Source organism: Hoplias malabaricus, chromosome X1 (genome assembly GCF_029633855.1).
Source record: "Hoplias malabaricus isolate fHopMal1 chromosome X1, fHopMal1.hap1, whole genome shotgun sequence".
In the NCBI taxonomy this organism is placed as follows: domain Eukaryota; kingdom Metazoa; phylum Chordata; class Actinopteri; order Characiformes; family Erythrinidae; genus Hoplias; species Hoplias malabaricus.
The window spans coordinates 1,827,328-1,845,328 of NC_089818.1; the positions used below are offsets into that span (position 1 = coordinate 1,827,328).

The 18,001-nt window shown below is 46.5% G+C and overlaps 1 pseudogene; it reads right to left on the bottom strand.

The window, feature by feature from the left end:
* Positions 1-4,147: 4,147 nt before the first annotated feature.
* LOC136675843 (receptor-type tyrosine-protein phosphatase N2-like) overlaps positions 4,148-18,001 on the bottom strand; it is a 25,220-nt pseudogene continuing 11,366 nt past the window's right edge.

An 18,001-nucleotide genomic window follows, 5' to 3' on the forward strand; every position in this document is an offset into this window, starting at 1 on the left:
TGTTTGCAGGGTTCTACAAAATAAAAGTCTTTCAGTGTCAAAGAGATGTTTTCGATGCTAACCTCGAACTTTCCGAAGCAGGACACCTCTCACTGTTGAGATCTTAGTTTGTACCGGCTTTGTTTATTTATATATATATATATATATAAATCACTTTTGCTCTGAGAATAATACTGTTTAAATATTTTAAAATGTATTTTGCAAATTATGAAAATAATCTCCAGTATATATCTAGATAGATATTCTTTATTTTAAAGTGATAGCAATATAAATATATAGGACTTTTCGTTAATATATAAGGACTTTTATTAAAATTTATTTATTTGAGAAATAACTGGGATTTAATACTGACATCAGAATAAATCCTCTTTGGATAGATATAGAAGAAGAAGAAGAAAAAAAAGAGACAGTGGAAACAACCCAGTAAACATTTAGCCGTTGACTCAACGCTGAAATAACGTAATGACTGCCGTCTAATCAACGTTCTCTTAAGGTTGAAAATGAAATTTGAAAAGACGTCCAAACACAGACATTGAAAAGACGACTATCAGATGTATTTTGGACGTCCATTGACGTTATTAATTGGTCCCGAAATAAATTACTTGTATAAAACGCGTTTTGGACATCCACTGACGTTATCGACTGGTCACCACTTAACTAACTTATTAAGATGGATTTTGGACGTCCACTGACGTTATCGATTGGTCACCACTTAACTAACTTATTAAGATGGATTTTGGACGTCCATTGACAGTTAAAATATGTCCTTGATGGACAGACTACTTTTAGACCTATTTTGAACGTCCAGGGACGTTACTTGTTTACTGGGAATGTTCTGCGAGACATTTCCACTTTCTGGACCTGGATTTGACACCTCTGTAAAACATTATGGACCACAGCTTAACAGTGATTCTATCAGTGACTCCCACAGTTTACTTTCGATTGTTTACTGAAATCTCCTCCTTGGATCACCACCTTAACGTGGTGGAGGGGTTTGCGTGCATGCGTGAGCCTAGGAGCTATGTTGTCGGGGGCAATAGCCCCTGGTAGGGTCTCCCAAGGCAAATTGGTCCTAGGTGATGGGCCAGACAAAGAGTGATCCATAAAGACACGGATGAAAAAGATAATAGCGTGGACACAGCTTCCCTTGCCCGGAGCAGGGTTACTGGGGCCTCACCCTGGAGCCAGGCCTGGGGGAGGGGCTCCTTGGCGAGCGCCTGGTGGCCGGACTTTCACTTATGGGGTCCGGCCGGGCTTAGCCCGAAGGAGATACATGGGTCCACTCTCCCATGGGCCCACCACCTGTGGGAGAGGTAGTAATCCGGGTCTGGTGCATTGTGGATCGGGTGGCGGTCGAGGTCGGGGGCCCTGGCGTTCTGATCCTCGGTTACTGAAACTGGCTTTTGGAACATGGAACGTAACCTCTCTGGTGGGAAAAGAGCCTGAGCTGGTGCGCGAGGTTTAGAGGTACCGGCTAGATATAGTTGGGCTCACCTCGACACACAGTATGGGCTCTGGAACCTTGAGAGAGGCTGGATGCTCTTTCACTCTGGAGTTGCCCAGGGTGAGAGGCGTAAGGCAGGTGTGGGCTTACTCATAGCCCCCCCGGCTTAGCGCCTGTACGTTGGGGTTTACCCCAGTGGACGAGAGGGTAATTTCCCTGCGCCTTAGGGTTGGGGAAAGGGCTCTGACTGTTGTTTGTGCTTATGCACCGAACAGCAGTTCAGAGTACCATGCCTTCTTGGGGACCCTAGAGGGAGTGCTGGAGAACACTCATTCTGGGGACTCCATTGATCTGCTGGGGGACTTCAACGCTCACGTGGGTAATGACAGTGAGACCTGGAGGGGCGTGATTGGGAGGAACGGCACCGCTGATCTGAACCTGTTCAGTTATTGGATTTCTGTGCCCATCACAGTTTGTCCATTACGAACACCATGTTCGAGCACAAGGGTGTCCACAAGTACACCTGGCATCAGGATACCCTAGGCCGCATTTCGATGATCGACTTTATAGTCGTATCATCTGACCTGCGGCCATATGTTCTGGACACTCAGGTGAAGAGAGGCGCTGAGCTGTCAACTGATCACCACCTTGTGGTGAGTTGGATCAGATGGCGGGGGAGGATGCCGGACAGACCTGGCAGGCCCAAACGTGTGCTGAGGGTTTGCTGGGAACGTTTGGCAGAGGAACCTGTCAGAAAGATCTTCAACTCCCACATCCGGCAGAGCTTCGACTGCATCCCGGGGGAGGCTGGTGACATTGAGTCCGAGTGGGCCATGTTCCGAACCTCCATTGTTGAGGCGGCTGAACGGAGCTGTGGCTGCAATGTTGTCGGTGCCTGTCGGGGTGGCAATCAGGTACCGAGGAGCCAAGCGGCTCGCGGCCTCGGCAGTCGCTGAGGCAAAAACTCGGGTGTGGGAGGAGTTCGGTGAGAACATGGAAAACAACTTTCGGTTGGTGGTTGGCAGAGCTTGGGGACCTCGAGGGGGGGGGGGGGTGCTCGTCTATCACAGGGGCTGAAGTGGCCAAGGTGTTAGGGAAACTCCTTGGTGGTAGGGCCCCGGGGGTGGATGAGGTTTACCCCAGGTTCCTCAAGGCTCTGGATGTTGTGGGGCTGTCCTGGTTGACACGTCTTTGCAACATCATGTGGACATCGGGGGCAGTGCCTCTGGACTGGCAGACTGGGGTGGTGGTTCCCCTTTTTAAAAAGGGGGATCGGAGGGTGTGTTCCAACTATAGGGGGATCACACTCCTCAGCCTTCCCGGTAAGGTCTATGCGGGGGTACTGGAGAAGAGAGTCCGACTGATAGTTGAACCTCGGGTCCAGGAGGAACAATGCGGATTCCGCCCCGGTCGTGGAATACAGGACCAGCTCTTTACCCTCGCCAGGATCCTGGAGGGTGCATGGGAGTTTGCTCAACCAGTCTACATGTGTTTTGTGGATCTGGAGAAGGCATTCGACCGTGTCCCTCGGGGTATTCTGTGGGGGTGCTCAGGAAGTATGGGGTACTGGGCTCTTTGTTACCAGCTATCCAGTCCCTGTACAAACAGAGCAGGAGTCTGGTTCGTATGGCTGGCGGTAAGAACTGACTCCGTCAGGGCTGCCCGTTGTCACCGGTTCTGTTCACAATTTTTATGGACAGAATTTCTCGGCGTAGCCAAGTGGCGGAGGGTGTCCGGTTTGGTGGTCTCAGGATTCCATGTCTGCTTTTTGCAGATGATGTGGTCTTGTTGGCTTCATCGAGCCGGGACCTCCAGCTCTTGCTGGACCAGTTTGCAGCCGAGTGTGAAGCGGTAGGGATGAGGATCAGCACCTCCAAGTCCGAGTCCATGGTACTCAGTCGCAAAAGGGTGGAGTGCTCTCTCCAGGTTGGAAGTGAGATCCTGCCTCAAGTGGAGGAGTTTAAATACCTCGGGGTCTTGTTCACGAGTGAGGGAAAGATGGAGCGTGAGATTGACAGGCGGATCGGTGCAGCGTCAGCAGTAATGCGGGCTCTGTACCGGTCCGTTGTGGTGAAGATAGAGCTGAGCAGAAAAGCAAAGCTCTCGATTTACCGTTCAATCTACGTCCCAACCCTCACCTATGGTCAAGAGCTTTGGGTAGTGACCGAAAGAACGAGATCGCGGGTACAAGCGGCTGAAATCTGCAGGATGTCTGGACTCTCCCTTAGAGACAGGGTTAGGAGCTCGGACATCCGGGAGAGACTCGGAGTGGAGCCGCTGCTCCTCCATGTCGAGAGGAGCCAGTTGAGGTGGTTCGGGCATCTGGTTCGGATGCCTCCTGGACGCCTTCCTGGAGAGGTGTTCCGGGCATGTCCAACGGGGAGGAGGCCCCGGGGCAGACCAAGAACACGCTGGAGAATCTATATGTATCGACTGGCCTGGGAACGCCTCGGTATACCCCTGGAGGAGCTGGAGTCGGTGGCTGGGGAGAGGGAGGTCTGGGTTTCTTTGCTCCGACTGCTTCCCCCGCGACCCGGACCCGGATAAGTGGTGGATAATGGATGGAATGGATGGATGTTTACTGAAATTTCCAAATATAGTCAAGTGCCTTGTCTGTGTGTGTGTGATAAAAACAAAGGAACACTCTGCTGTTGCAGTGTTTACGTACAACACGATCAAACTTTATTCACAAGACTGCAGCATTTCAGTACTGAGAGAGAGAGAGAGAGAGAGAGAGAGAGAACAAAATAAATTCTGCAAAACTCCTGGTTTCTATCTACAGTCAGAAAAAGTGTGAAAACCAAACACACACACACACACACACACATACACACGTGTGGTCCTATTTATCTTCAGGTGATACATGGTATGGCACCACAACACACCTCTTCATCTGTTAGTTCTGAAGCCCAGTATCAGGATGAGAAATAACCCGTCCACTGTTTGGTCCGCTGTTGACATTAGATGTTACTGTTATATCTGCGCATGCTGTAATTCAGGCAAATGGTTTAGGCTTAAACTGGATGGAGATTATCTAGTTAAACTGGTGATCTAATGCAGCTTTTCCTTGGCTTAGTGAAAGTTATATCCGTGGCCTAATGAATATGTTTATGTTTATCTGAGTGTGTGAATGTCTCTGAGATGTTTGTTCAAACATGAAAAAGGATTCTGTGTACATCACAGTGACTTCAATACTCAGATATATAGCTCTCATCAATGCCTCCCCAAAACTGGGTCTACACTAACAGCATGCAAGGAATATAGCCACAAGATTAAAGCCACCTCATTGTTTCTGCAATCGCCGTCTGTGTTATCAGCTCCAATGGCCATGAAGTTTGTACTTTGTAGTTCTAAAATTACAGACTGTAGTCCATCTGTTGCACTGAGCTGCAGTGACACTGCCGTGGTGGTGGTGTGTTAGTGTGTGTTGTGCTGGTGTAGAGTGGATCAGACACAGCAGTGCTGCTGGAGTTTTTAAACCCCTCAGTGTCTGGACCGAGAACAGTCCACCGACCGAAAACATCAAGCCGACAGCGTCCTGTGTCACTGATGAAGGACTAGAGGACGAGCGACACACACTGTGCAGCGACAGATGAGCTACTGTCTCTGACTCTACATCTACAAGGTGGACCAACGAGGGAGGAGTGTCTCACAGAGTGGACAGAGAGTGGACACAGGGTTTAAAAACTCCAGCAGCACTGCTGTGTCTGATCCACTCACACCGATGCAGTAAACACTAACAAACAAACTAAGAACGCCTTTAATCTTACGGCTGATCGTTGTAAACCAATGTGGAAATGGAGTAAAATCAATGTAAATTACATTTTTGTTTTCAGCATCTTCTTCATTTGTGACTATACAATATAACTTTCCCTTTCTGAGCAATCGAAAGCTTAAATGACCTATCCATAAACAACTAATAAAATACATTTGACAATGATTAAAGAAAGGCAGAATGGATTATACTTCATGGTCTAAAGTGTGATGAACAGTGAAATGCACATTCTCATATGCATATTAAACAATATGATTAATATAGTCCACACATTTAAAACAGAGAGATCTATATCTTCATAGTGTCTGCACTACAGAACACATCGCAGAGAGCGGGAGGGGGGCTTTACCTTTATACAACACTCAGAGAAAGAGAGAGAGAGAGTGAAAGAGAAGAAAAGAGAGAGGGATAATGTTTTTTTTCTTGTCTTTCTCCTCTGTTTCTCACTGAGGCAGGACTTTAAGGATGGCGTTCACCTCCTCGGCTACCGCCGTCAGCGCAAACTCAAACTGCTCCTGAGACACGAAGAAATCAGGGTTACAGTAAACATTCGTTCATTACGGAGGGTTGTATTCCTCTACGCTGTGAGAGTTACGGCCCCTGGCACCAGCCACACATGTATTGATTAGAGGCTTGATATGTAACAGTGTGTTGGCTTAAAATCCATTAAACCTCCTGAGATACTACAATGCAATAAAATACACAACTGTGTGTTATTTATTTAAAATTGTATAGGAAATGTCGAATGCAATCAAAAAAGTGATGTCCCAGAATCGTTGGTGTAAAGACTAAAACACTAATGCAGCAGATGGGAACACAATCCTAATTGATACATATTAGTCAATAGTCCAGGGTTTCTCTAACTTCTTTCAGGCCACCTGTATTTTGTCCTTTGGTTTTTATTGTGACTCAGGAAACACAAATGTTTACTACATTGTTAGATGAATATAACTTCTTGATACTACTATTACGGTGGCGCAGCAGGTAGTGTCACAGTCACACAGCTCCACGGACCTGGTTGTGGGTTCGATTCCTGCTCCAGGTGACTGTCTGTGAGGAGTGTGGTGTGTTCTCTCTGTGTCTGCGTTGGTTTCCTCCAGGTGACTGTCTGTGAGGAGTGTGGTGTGTTCTCCCTGTGTTTGCATGGGTTTCCTCCGGGTGACTGTCTGTGAGGAATGTGGTGTGTTCTCCCTGTGTCTGCGTGATTTTCCTCCAGGTGACTGTCTGTGAGGAGTGTGGTGTGTTCTCTCTGTGTCTGTGTGGGTTTCCTCCCACGCTGTGTTCTCCCTGTGTCTGCGTGGGTTTCCTCCGGGTGACTGTCTGTGAGGAGTGTGGTGTGTTCTCTCTGTGTCTGCGTTGATTTCCTCCAGGTGACTGTCTGTGAGGAGTGTGGTGTGTTCTCTCTGTGTCTGTCAGGGTTTCCTCCCACGCTGTGTTCTCCCTGTGTCTGCGTGGGTTTCCTCCGGGTGACTGTCTGTGAGGAGTGTGGTGTGTTCTCTCTGTGTCTGTGTGGGTTTCCTCCCATGCTGTGTTCTCCCTGTGTCTGTGTGGGTTTCCTCTGGGTGACTGTCTGTGAGGAGTGTGGTGTGTTCTCTCTGTGTCTGCGTGGGTTTCCTCCGGGTGACTGTCTGTGAGGAGTGTGGTGTGTTCTCCCTGTGTCTGTGTGGGTTTCCTCCGGGTGACTGTCTGTGAGGAGTGTGGTGTGTTCTCTCTGTGTCTGTGTGGGTTTCCTCCGGGTAACTGTCTGTGAGGAGTGTGGTGTGTTCTCCCTGTGTCTGCATGGGTTTCCTCCGGGTAATTGTCTGTGAGGAGTATGGTGTGTTCTCCCTGTGTCTGCATGGGTTTCCTCCGGGTAATTGTCTGTGAGGAGTATGGTGTGTTCTCCCTGTGTCTGTATGGGTTTCCTCCGGGTGACTGTCTGTGAGGAGTGTGGTGTGTTCTCTCTTTGTCTGTGTGGGTTTCCTCCCACGCTTCAAAAACACACGTTGGTAGGTGGATTGGTGACTCAAAAGTGTCTGTAGGTGTGAGTGTGTGAGTGAATGTGTGAGTGTGTGTCGCCCTGTGAAGGACTGGCGCCCCCTCCAGGGTGTGTTCCTGCCTTGCGCCCAATGATTCCAGGTAGGCTCTGGACCCACCGTCGCCCTGAACTGGATAAGGGCTACAGATAATGAATGAATGAATGATACTACTATTACAAAATTCAGAATTAGGGTAAACCCCAGTTTCCTGGGAGTAGGGGGTCTCAGATCTTTTTGGGAAATTAACTAAAAAATGACAGAATTGTCTTCTTTAAAAACTATGATAACACATGTATTATTTTAGTTTAATGTAGTTTTAATGCATCATGACACTTCTCTTCATAACGAGCATAAAACATCACTAGTCAATGCCTCTGTAGGTAGCTGGTTAATATCCAATTCCACCTTAAATGATGAATCAATTACATTCTAGTGCCTGAGGATGCTGCAAGATTTAAGGTGGAAGCTTTTAAAAAAAATAAAATAAATAATAATAATAAAAAAGAAATAAGAAGCTGAATTCAGTTTGACATCCCAGAAGAGTTAGGAGTGGGTGATTATTATAGGATGGTTGAACAGCTGTGCCCCTCTGATATCACTGCAGACTGGTGCACAGCTACTAACAGTGCACCGCTAGTAGCCTTTTCTTTATTTGTGTTCTGATGAGGGGTCTCGGTCTTAAAGGGACGTCCCAGTCCGTGGGGGATGTTTTAACCACTACACCGTGGATGACACTCGAAAACAAGGGGCTGGGGTAAAAATAAGCGATGAACAGCAGCAGTTGGCCTCACTGCACTCTCTGGGTCACAGTGATACATAAACCCTGTTCATGTTTGTTTTTTAAAAACCCTGGACCAGTCTGTACACCCCTTAGCCTGTGTGTGTGTGTGTGTTTACCTTTGTTTGAACCATGCCTGGTCTTTGATCTCTTAGGTGCTCCAGTGTAGCAGCAATATCAATCTCTTTAGCACCTACACACACATAATACATTATATTATTTTACCGTGATTTTTATTATTTCATGTGTGTTAAATGATTAATAATCAATCACAATTAATCACAGTTGTTTTATTTGCTGAAGTCTGGTCACAAATTGTAGATATTTCTGTTTAAATTCAGTGCACTTAGTTACATTCAGGAACATTATTTTAAACCTGACTCATGTTTGTGCAGCAGAACATCTCCAAGACGTGGAGTAGTTTCTTTACAGACCTACACAGACCATTTCCAAATTTGAATTCCATTTTGACATTACGTCTCGTACGAGTGATTCGTGGATTTGAACATTTGTAGCTGTCTGCTGTGTACGGTGCCTTCACACAAGACAACGCAAAGACGGAGCGGTAGACGCATGCCTCTCTTCCTCTTTCAGAGTAAAAAACCTGGCGGTCACAAACCTTTGGGTTATGTAATGTATAATACTGCTATCTGGATCCAGCTCACCGTTGACATTATCTGTTTCTGGAATTCAATTCCCACTCACTCACAGACTGCCATCAGTTCCTCATCTGTTCTCACCTTTAGCCATTTTATTGAGAACCATGTCGATCAGTATATACGTCCCAGTCCTTCCAGCTCCATCACTGACGGAGGGAGAGAGTGGGTAGGGAAGTGGGTGGAGAGAAAGAAACAATGTGAATGACATGCTAATCCCGTGTGTGTGTGTGTGTGTGTGTGTGTGTGTGTTTACTTACCTGCAGTGTACGATGATGGGGCATGACCTTCCTCTGTAGCATTTATTCACTTTTCTGTAAGAGATAGCACACACACACACACACACACACACACACAGTGTCAAACACCTTTACGACATAAAATGAATTTTATTTATTTCCGTAGTTCCTTACAATAGAACACATGAGGACACACACACACAAATCTTCTCTCTCTCTCTCACACACACACACACACAAACATGATTTCTCTCTCTCTCTTTCTCTCTCTCTCTCTCTCTCTCTCTCTCTCACACAGAGAATAGAGTTGAAGAGAGAGCATGAGACCAGAGAGAGAGAGAGAGAGTCCACCGTTACCATGTGCACCAGTGAGGAAGGAAAGAGGAGACTGAGGAGAGTGAAAAGAGGTCAGCACAGCGCCCCCTAAAGGAGAGAGAGAAAGAGAAAGAGAAGAGAGAATTGGGGTAATTTCCCAAGGTTCACTTGGATGTGGGGTCACGATTGTCAGTGATCACTTTTGTGACTATGCAACTGGGGTCAGAGTTCACAAGCTGCATCAGCACAAAAATGACACTGGCAACCGCTCGAACCAACGAGGGGGGATACGGGGGGAGAGAGAGAGAGGGGGGGGGGGGTAAGGGGGAGGGAGGTGGGTTTGGAGAAGAGAGTCTGGGAGTGTGAGGAAGAAAGAGAGGGGAAGAAGTGATAGAGTTTGGGGGAGGGGGAGAAAAGTGGGAGAGGGAAGGGAATAAAAGTGGGGGAGAAAGTAGAAGTGAGAAGAGGGGAAGACAGAGAAAGTCAGGCTCTGATACCAATGTGCACTTTCTAACAATAAATGCACATGGATCAGGGCACTCACACACACACACACACACTCAGGTGTGTATCTGCGTACGTTCAGTAGAACCTGGTTGGCCTCAGGTGTTTGTCTGTGTGGATGGTGTGTGTGTGTGTGTGTGTACCTGCGCAAGTCCAGCAGGACCTGGTTGGTCTCAGGTGTGTGTTGGCTGATCCAGGTGTGGTAATGGAACTGAGTGACTGTTCGACTCTCGTTGGTCTGCATGTTCTTCAGGTAAAAACTACGCACCAGAAAATCCTCACACCACACATGCTCTGAAACAAGGTTTACCTACACACACACACACACACACACACACACACACACACACACACAATATAAAAAGAGAATAATTAAAAACACAGAACAGTGTATAATGTCATATTGTCATCAGAAAACAAAAAAGCTGCGCTTCAGCGGTGCTCTTCTGCGAGATCAGCTTCTGGATTTTAACGTAGTGCAGTTTAACCTTCAAAAGCATTCCACAATCATAGATTATCACCCGCTCCTAACTCTCTGTGATATGACACTGAATTCAGCTACTTATTCCGCGATAGTCCAGCTCCGCCTTAAACTTTGCTATAGCCACTGGCACTAGAATGTAACTGCTTCACTATTTAAGGTACAACTTGAAATTAGCAAACATTAGTGATGTTTTATGCTTGTTATGAAGATCAGGGACATAATGCATTGCAGCAATGATAATCGTAGTTTATTGAAGGAGAAAATACTGATATTTGTGGCTTCTTTTGGGTGCTTGCCCTGCCTCTCGGTGCGGATTCACAAGGCCTTCATTGCCCTTCGTTTGAAGAGATTGGTGGAGGCCCCAGGATTTTCCTTCCAAAGTGTGTCACAGAAAGTGAGCAGCGGAGCTGGGAGAGGACCATTCCAGAGCAGCTCTCCATTCACTCCCATTCATTTTTGAAACAATAATAAAGTCATTTCCGAGGCATTTCCGATTATGACCCGGCCCTGGTTCTCTAACTAATGCCAACCTGAGCACAGCAGGCTCTCACTGACTTTACTCCATTGTGTGTGTGTGTGTGTGTGTGTGTGTGTTATACCTCATATATATGGTACAGATTGGAACCCTCGTCTGGCCAGTAGTGGTAACACTGTTTAACTCCACTCTCTGTCAAAGGGGTCAGCATCACGATCACCACACAGCCACTCTCCCACACCATCTACACACAAACATACACACATTAAATACACATTATACAAACACACTCAGGTGTACACATACATACACACAGCTTTACCTGCCAGAAGTCAGCTACAGTGGAGGGCAGTGGACCCTGAGTGGCAATGTATGCAGGGTTCCTGGGGTCATGATCCATCTGAGAAATACACACGAACGCACACACACACACACACACACGCACACGCACACACACACACACACACACACACACACACAGACAACCACACACCATCACCACAGTACCCCTTACAGCAGTGTAATTAGTATATACACCATCCATCGCAGAATACTTGGAAAACGAGCATTTAAGTATGCTGTAGTTTACAGTGTGTAGTGTACTGAAGTGTGAAGTGTACTGAAGTGTGTAGTGTGTTGTGTGTGTTATGTGAAGTTTGTAGTGTGTAATGTGTGTTTTGTTAAGTGTGTACTGTGTACTTACAATAGGGCTGGCATTGATGTAGTCAGAGTTGCCTTGGCTGTTCTCCACTTTAAGACAAATCCTAGAATGATCATCTGAAACACACACACACACACACACACACACACACACACACACACACACACACACACATGCGGACACATGTTTGGTTTGAAGTAGCTGAGGAGTTTGTTTGTCTGTGTGTGTGTGTGTGTGAGACTCACAGGGTATAACAGTGCTGACCCGGTTCTTCTTGATGTTGCAGTCTCTCTGGCCGATGCTGCAAGTGTTGGGTTCAGCTTGATATGCACACAAAGCTTCCCACTCCTTCTCCAAACGGTTCTTATTCTTCAGGTGATCCTCCATATACGACTACACGGAGAGAGCGGGAGACACACACACACACACACACACACACACACACACACACACAGAGATATGGGGGCAGAGAAAGCAAAAATTGCTCTACTGCACGTGGCAACACAATTGCAGTTTGTGTGTGTGTGTGGGTGTGTGTGCATGTGTGAGAGGTGTGAAGGTGTACCAGTATCATGTGTCCAGTGGAGATGTCCATGTTGGAGTGGGCGGGTTCTTCACTCCAGGAGGAGGTGCTTGTACGAGTGGAGGGGCTTGGGATTGGCCCATCACTCAGCTGTGATGACACGCTGTTTATGCGAGACGAGTGACGAGGCTCCGCCCTCTCCACCGGAGGCTTCACCGCCATTCGCTGCCTACACAACTCCTAAAGACACAGAACAGGAGTGAAGAGTGTGTAGTGTAGAAGTACAAGATATAATTTATGAACCGTGTTGTGCCACACAATGCCCCTAGTGGCCATGAATGTCTGGCTTTTATATGATGCATTTGAACACACACAGACAGGTGAGAGCTCGGGGTGAATACTCTTTCCCATCACTTGCTTCTGTTTATTATCTGAGGTAACAGAGCTTATATATATATATGCATGCACACACACACACACACACACACACACACACACACACACACACACACACACTCATAATACATTCAGCTCCCAGTACCTGGTATGTGGCAGTGGCCTCAGTTGCTGGATCAGTAGCAAGGTTAGTGAGTTTCTCTTTGAGTTTGTGATGTGAGCGATGGCGGAGGCAGTAGATGACGCTGGACACCACCAAGACGCAGATGATGCAGACGATTGAGATCACTGTAAGAATCAGGAACTTCAGAGACTCAGAGCGGCTATATTTAGTAGGAATCTGACTCAGCTTAGACCTCTACAGGGAAGAGAGTGAGAGAGAGAGAGAGAGAGAGAGAGAGAGAGAGAGAGAGAGAGAGAGAGAGAGAGAGAGAGAGAGAGAGAGAGGAAGAGAGAGACAGAGACAGAGAGAGAGACAGAGACAGAGACAGTGAGAGAGAGGGAGGGAGGGAGGGAGAGAGAGTTTATCACCAAAGCTTAAAAAGATTATCACCAAATGTTCTTAAAGCATGTTACTGTGAGTAACGTCACGGCTGAGACTCTAATATGGGGCTGGGGGTAAAATTAGGACGATTGTAAGGTCCTGTGGGGCCCTATAAACAGTTTGTGTTGAGGCTCAGAGAAGCGCTGAAAATGAGCCATGAGAAGCACACATTCCCCCTCCCCAGCTTCACTGAAAGCACAGCATACACACACTCCCACCCCTCTGAAAACACACTGCACACACACACTCCAACTCTGCTCATATTTGAAGTTCCACAGTTACAGACTGACAGGACCCCTACAGAGCAGGTGTGATGTGGTGGTGGATCATTCTCAGCGCTGCAGTGACACTGACGTGGTGGTGGTGTGTTAGTGTGTGTTGTGCTGGTGTAGAGTGGATCAGACACAGCAGTGCTGCTGGAGTTTTTAAACCCTGTGTCCACTCTCTGTCCACTCTGTGAGACACTCCTCTCTTGTTGGTCCACCTTGTAGATGTAGAGTCAGAGACAGTAGGTCATCTGTCGCTGCACAGTGTGTGTCGCTCGTCCTCTAGTCCTTCATCAGTGACACAGGACGCTGTTGGCTGGATGTTTTTGGTCGGTGGACTGTTCTCGGTCCAGACACTGAGGGGTTTAAAGTCTCCAGCAGCACTGCTGTGTCTGATCCACTCTACACCAGCACAACACACACTAACACACCACCACCACGTCAGTGTCACTGCAGCGCTGAGAATGATCCACCACCACATCACACCTGCTCTGTGGTGGGGGTCCTGAGCGCTGAAGGACACTAAAATTGCAGGACTACAGAGGAAAGAGGAGAGTCATCACTTACATCAGTAACTCCTGCCTCTACTATCGTGAGTCTGGCTTCTTTCTCCAGGGCATCCTTCTGATGAACTGATTACACACACACACACACAGATATGTATAGGCACACAGTGCGATAACAATGTGCACTTTTTTTCACGGGAACTGTGTGTTTATATTTGTGTGTGTGTGTGTGTGTAATATTCATTTACCTGCCACATTGGCGACATCAGTTGTGGTGACATTCTGAGAATTTGGGTGCACTTGAAATGTTACAGCTGGTCCAACAACACTGCACACACACACACACACACACACACACACACAGACACACACAAGAAATTTCTCATGGATCATTTCAATATTCAGTTGTATTGATTTCTAATTTGTAATAAGTGCCTGAAATGTCCTTATTCATAAACAAAAAACATACAAACAAACTCTCTCTCTCTCTCTTTCTAACACACACACACACACACACACACTCACGAGAGCTCAAGAAAGTCAGTCATCTGGATCTTTGCTCTGCGAGCCACCAGCTCCATGAGGTGAAGACCCTGATCTGTGGGAAGAGAACTAGGGGAGAGAGAGAGAGAGAGAGAGAGAGAGAGAGAGAGAGAAGAAAGGAGATCAGTAATCATTGAGCTGTCTATATTTTGTTTATTTCTGAATGAGTTTGGATCTTAGGGGGAGGAGAGACTCACTCAGTATCTGTAATGATGTATCCATAGACGTCATCCTTGGTGCTGCTCTGAACGTCCAGCTGAAGCTCTTGTATTTTCATGTCTTTGCGGAGAGGAGTGACATCCTCCTCGAGGACTGTGGAGGGCGCTATTGCAGCAGCCTGTACCCAGCCTTCCACCTCCTCCACCTGCTCCATTGCCTTCTTCTGTAGCCCCAGGTCTCGCTGTGTAGTTTTACTGCGCACCGTCTCCACAGAGATGCCCTGCGCTTTCACCGCAGGCCCCGCCTCTGAGAGGGTGGTCTTATCCAGGTAATCCAGCAGCTTCCCCAACAAACCGATTTCCTTCCAAACAGTATGTATATTGATTTTATAACTTTAGAATTACAGCACTCTTTGGCCTGAGAGGTGCTTCCTCAAACTGGAGATCAGACAAATACATCTGGCAATACGTCAAGGAGTCCTTTCCTGTAAATAATCTTTTTGAGCCACAGACAGAAGCTACACCACTCTGAACACAGCTCCAGAAAACACACAGATGGAGCACTTTCTTCTTTTATTTCCTATTATTTATTAATATAACATGGGCTTAAAAACTCCAGCAGCACTGCTGTGTCTGATCCATTCGTACAAGAGTAACACATAATAACACACTGCCACATTAATGTTACTGCAGTGCTGAGAATGATCCGTCACCTGGGGGTTCTGACCATGGAAGAACAGAATGAGAGTGTGCTGATAAAGCATGAGCATGCACAGCAAAAGATACAGTACAACTACTATAACTAAAAACAAAGTGGGAATTTTAATAGAAAATCACAAAAGTCAAAATACCTTGCGGTCTGCCGCAGACCTCTCTTCTTCCTTCATTTGCTTTTCTGAAAGAGAAAAAAAACACCATGTACACTGTCAGAAAAACAGCCATTGTGGTGGTACCTTTTCCTGTCACTGTAGTGGTACCCTCAAGTTACATAGACTGTACCTTTAGTTAGGGGATGTAATTGTACTTTATTCTGTTATAACTGTAGGTTTTAAAATTGTGCTGATTTCATACGCCCCGTTTCATCTCCATGCCTTTCATTCTTTCATTATTTATTCATTGTCTGTGACCCTTATCCAGTTCAGGGCAGCAGTGGGTTCGGAGCTTACCCGGAATCACTGGGTGCAAGGCAGAAACACCAGGGGAGGGGGTGCCAGTCCTTCACAGGGTGACACACACTCACACCTACGGACACTTTTGAGTCTCCAATCCACCTATCACCGTGTGTTTTTGGAGTGTGGGAGGAAACCGGAGCCCCCGGAGGAAACCCATGCAGACACAGAGAGAACACACCACACTCCTCACAGACAGTCACCCAGAGGAAACCCATGCAGACACAGGGAGACAACACCACACTCCTCACAGACAATCATCTGGAGGAAACCCACGAAGACACAGGGAGAACACACCACAATCCTCACAGACAGTCACCCGGAGGAAACCCACGCAGACACAGGGAGAACACACCACACTCCTCACAGACAGTCACCCGGAGGAACCCTACGCAGACACAGGGAGAACACGCCACACTCCAGTATGTAAGGAAGAATATATGGAAGAGAACATCACCACAGTGATGTTCCTGCACTGTACTTTTATTTCTGAGAGTGTGATCTTAAAATCTAAAGATGTAGTTGTGTGTTCAAACTTGCTCTTCCATTATGTCCACCAGTCTGGATTAGAAATTGCGGCATCCTGTTTGCGTCTGAAAATACATCTCACCATCTTTATGTGTTTTACCTTCCACAGGTGAGCTGCTCTGAAACTGCTGGTCGAATGGTGAATTGTCTTCACTCTGCTGCTTTGACGTTTCTGAGGTTTCATTCTGTTTTTCTGAAACAGCTTTTGGCTGTTGGTCTTTAAGATCCTGGTCTTCAGGTTTCGCGTCTCCAGTCTGCAGTTCCCCAGTCTGTTCGTCCTCTTCCTCCAGGTCCCGAGGTTTATACCCTTGCTCTTCTTGCCGTTCCACGGTCTGTAGGGCATCAGCGATGAGGGCAGACAGCTCGTCCAGATCGGCTGCGCTCAGACTTTCCACATCCACGTTGTGCTTCCCGACGTTCCTCAGAACATTTCTGATAAAGTTCTCTGTAAAAGAAGAGTGAGTCATTAGGGAACACAGAAATACGTATGATCTCACACTGCAGAAACTGCAAGGCCATTACATCAACACAGAATTGGTTATTATTCGCTGTTCAATTAAAAACATGTTTGTGGATGTTTAGTTACTGCATCATTTGAACACTGTGCAGCTGTTCTTCACACTGTGCGAATATTTAATGACAAATGACCAATAGAAACGCTCTGAAATTACTAAATAAATAATATATTTTTATACTGAATTCCACTGAAAGTTAAGCAGGTTTTTCTCTGCTCCTGTAAAGTTACTATTGTGGAAGATACATGTTTTTCATTGGTCAGTGACGATATGTAAATAAACTAAGTGAAAAAATGATGCCATAATTAAAGACATCTGATAACACTGGATGGACTCGTCTCAATCAGGGAATCAGCAAAGACATGGTTAATGATTTAATCCATAGACAATTGATCCTGTCATGAACCTATGGCAACAGATGAGAGGGAGACTCTACCATCTACAGGAGTGAGAGGGTCTCTGACAGAGTTCTGTGGAGATCCTCCTCTCAGGAAGACTGTGTCTAATTTGGGGCGCCCCCCATCCTCAGGGTTAAGTGGTACATTCTGAGAAATTTCTGAGAAATGTACTGCTTCAGGATGGTGACGAGGAGGTCCAGTCCGTCCTGCTTCAGCGCCGGGGCGTACGCTGGGTCGCTCTGGTACTGTGTAAGATCGGGGAAAGATGCCAGAGCGTAAGGTGATTCTGGAGTGAATTCTGGAGGAGAGGAGTCCACTTTATATCTGGATTTTCCAAAACGATAGTAGTCCTGGGGCTGTAAGGATTTCATACGGCCAACCTACACACAAGCAACAAACAGAAGAGTAAACACAAACACTGCAAATAAATAACACACACACACACACACACCACACACATACCTCACTCCCTGCTTTAGGCAACAGACCCATATGAAGCAGGTATTTCTTCAGGCTCCTGCTTAGCTCAGCCTCCAAAGGTTTCAGTCTTCCGTCTCCCACAGCAGCAGCTGGGATCATAGTTCTACAGAGAAAAAGGAGGGTATAATAACATTATTAAATAATTACTAAAATACATTGTCACATGAAGCTGTATATCAGAGAAACACTAATTTTGTGGTTTTCTGTCAGTGGTAGATTTCTCTCAGCATTTACATCATGTGCTGATGCTTTGCAAAAAAAAAAAAAAACATGAATGAAGCAATAGTTCAACAACTGGGATCTAATTCAAAACAGCTATATTTGATGTTCACTTCCTGTGCTTTTATAAACACATGTGTCTAATACCTTGACTCAGGTGGTTTTCGGGAGATCTTGCGTAGGTTGGAGAATTCTTTAGACAGAACCTGCTGAGTGACATCATCCTCCAGGTTAGACCTGAGAAAAGACAAGAAAAGTCCATAGTTATAATAAAAATATTGGTGTCAATTGAGGGCGGCACGGTGGCGCAGCAGGTAGTGTTGCAGTCACACAGCTCCAGGGGCCTGGAGGTTGTGGGTTCGATTCCAGCTCCGGGTGACTGTCTGTGAGGAGTGTGGTGTGTTCTC